Source organism: Schistocerca gregaria, unplaced genomic scaffold, assembly GCF_023897955.1.
Source record: "Schistocerca gregaria isolate iqSchGreg1 unplaced genomic scaffold, iqSchGreg1.2 ptg001063l, whole genome shotgun sequence".
NCBI lineage: Eukaryota > Metazoa > Arthropoda > Insecta > Orthoptera > Acrididae > Schistocerca > Schistocerca gregaria.
In genome coordinates, this window is record NW_026062408.1 from 37,501 (window position 1) to 40,000 (window position 2,500).

At 57.1% G+C, this 2,500-nt stretch overlaps 1 non-coding gene across 1 annotated transcript in view; it reads right to left on the minus strand.

Annotated features, from left to right (window-relative positions):
• Window positions 1-557, minus strand: part of LOC126327854 (small subunit ribosomal RNA) — a 1,893-nt gene extending 1,336 nt beyond the window's left edge. Inside the window, exon 1 of the ribosomal RNA XR_007561533.1 lies at window positions 1-557. This exon is cut by the window's left edge and continues 1,336 nt beyond it. This is a non-coding gene — a ribosomal RNA (small subunit ribosomal RNA).
• Between the last annotated feature and the right edge of the window lie 1,943 nt (window positions 558-2,500).

Sequence of the window (2,500 nt, forward strand, 5' to 3'; positions counted from 1 at the left end):
TCGTTAAAGGATTTAAAGTGTACTCATTCCGATTACGGGGCCTCGGATGAGTCCCGTATCGTTATTTTTCGTCACTACCTCCCCGTGCCGGGAGTGGGTAATTTGCGCGCCTGCTGCCTTCCTTGGATGTGGTAGCCGTTTCTCAGGCTCCCTCTCCGGAATCGAACCCTGATTCCCCGTTACCCGTTACAACCATGGTAGGCGCAGAACCTACCATCGACAGTTGATAAGGCAGACATTTGAAAGATGCGTCGCCGGTACGAGGACCGTGCGATCAGCCCAAAGTTATTCAGAGTCACCAAGGCAAACGGACCAGACGAGCCAATCCGATTGGTTTTGATCTAATAAAAGCGTCCCTTCCATCTCTGGTCGGGACTCTGTTTGCATGTATTAGCTCTAGAATTACCACAGTTATCCAAGTAACGTGGGTACGATCTAAGGAACCATAACTGATTTAATGAGCCATTCGCGGTTTCACCTTAATGCGGCTTGTACTGAGACATGCATGGCTTAATCTTTGAGACAAGCATATGACTACTGGCAGGATCAACCAGGGAGCTGCGTCAACGAGAGCTGAGCAGCCGGCCGCCCGGGAGTGTGTCCCGAGGGCCCGCGCGAACACGCAAGCGTCCGCTCAATTATTCTGCAAACAGGAGGAGGCTGAGCTCCCCTGCACGATACACCTCGAAACCCTCTCAGGTCCCGGCGGCGCGCAGCGCCGTCCTAAGTACTTGGTCGGGTTCGAGAGAGGCGCAATCGCCCGGAGATGGGCGAGTAGACGCTTTCAGTGCGAACACCCGTGCTCCCAACTGAGCTTGCCGCTGCCGACAGAGGCCCGGGAGCGTGCTGTCGTGGCATTGCCGGCGGGAAACAACACGCGCCACCTACGGTGACCGGCAGCTCCAACGCCAGCGCCACAGAAGGGCAAAGCCCCACTTGGGTGCAGAAGCGAACTCTCCCAGCACAGCGCACGCGCCAACACGTCCGCAGAGCTGCGATACAAACCACCTGCGAGAACCGCTGGGGGCGACCGAGCAGCAGACGGCGTCGCGACGCCGAGTGCCGGGCGGCGGCGCATCCTCAACGCACACAGTCCGCAATCGGACCAGCACACTGCAGATGTCCACCGCGCTTCGCACCGGGCTCGGCAGAACCCACTTTGGCCGCCTGGCGCCGCGCGCAGGGTGCGCCGGCGCATAGCTGGGACGCCAGCCGGGCCCGTCGGCCGGCGCTCCTGCCACTGGGCGCCCCCCACCAGCCGGCTGTAGTGCGTGCGCTCACGCAGCGCGCGGCCAGCACGCCGGGCGGCCCCCCCTCACCGGCCGGGGACTGTCCCGCCAAGCCACAGCCTCGTATCGCTTCATACCCACATGGCCAACTCAGGTTCGGGGGCATGGCGGGTACCGCCGAAACAACCGGTTCATAGATGTACCGATCGTCGCTATCACCGATGCACCTGCAGCGCGAACAACCGCTCAACAACTGATTTCCAGTTCATTTGCGGATCTTTGGCAGCAAACGTATACGTCAATCTACATTTGCGAAATCTACGATTCTGGCATGCCTGCATGTTATGTGTCACGACACGCTACATCAGCCCACATACACACTGCGGCATGTACACGAGAGAACACGTGGAAGATGGTCCGCGCACGTGTGCAATGTCCCTTGCGCGGTCGACTGTCAACCGGCCTCTGTAGCATGTCGCAGATGTGGAACGCGGTCCACCGTGCTATCATGTTGTGTGGGGCAATACGATTAAATAGGAAAACCCTCGTCGCTACATCAACAGACGGCTCACGCTGATTCCCGGCAGAGGGAGGAGGGGGGGGGGGGGGGGCCAACATGCAATACTTTCGTCCGTACCTACCTACCACATGTCTGTACGGCGTACAACAGTGCAATCTCGCTGTAATGGGGAGACGAGACAAGTAGCATCGTGCACAACATATGGCCCTTATGATTCGCCATTGTAGGGCGCAGCCGGTGTACGGTCAAGCATGTGCCACATTATGTCACTCAGTACGTAACGACGGATGATCAGTGTGGGTTACGCGTACATCAGCGGACAGTCCAAACAGGCCGTACCACAACGTACACTGACTGCATCGACAACCGAATGCAACTGAACAGCTGCAAGGCTCATTTCACAAACAAACGCCTGACCGACCAGCTTGGAAGGGCAGGAGGGGAGGGCGATATTCGTTCTGTAGCGGTACACCCTTCCAGTGGTTAGCGGGACTGTGTAGAAAGTACGCAACACTCGAAAGACCTTTATGTGAGGGTACGCACCATGGCATCAAGAAATACACATGACACCAGAGGATCCAAGCAGTGAACTATGTTCAGAGGGTTGCTGTTAGGCAAAGCTACATTCCTGTGACGTTACATGTGACAGTTAAGGTGCAGTGTAAGTTAGGTTAAGGTGCAGCGTAAGTTAGGTTAAGGTGCAGCGTAAGTTAGGTTAAGGTGCAGCGTAAGTTAGGTTAAGGTGCAGCGT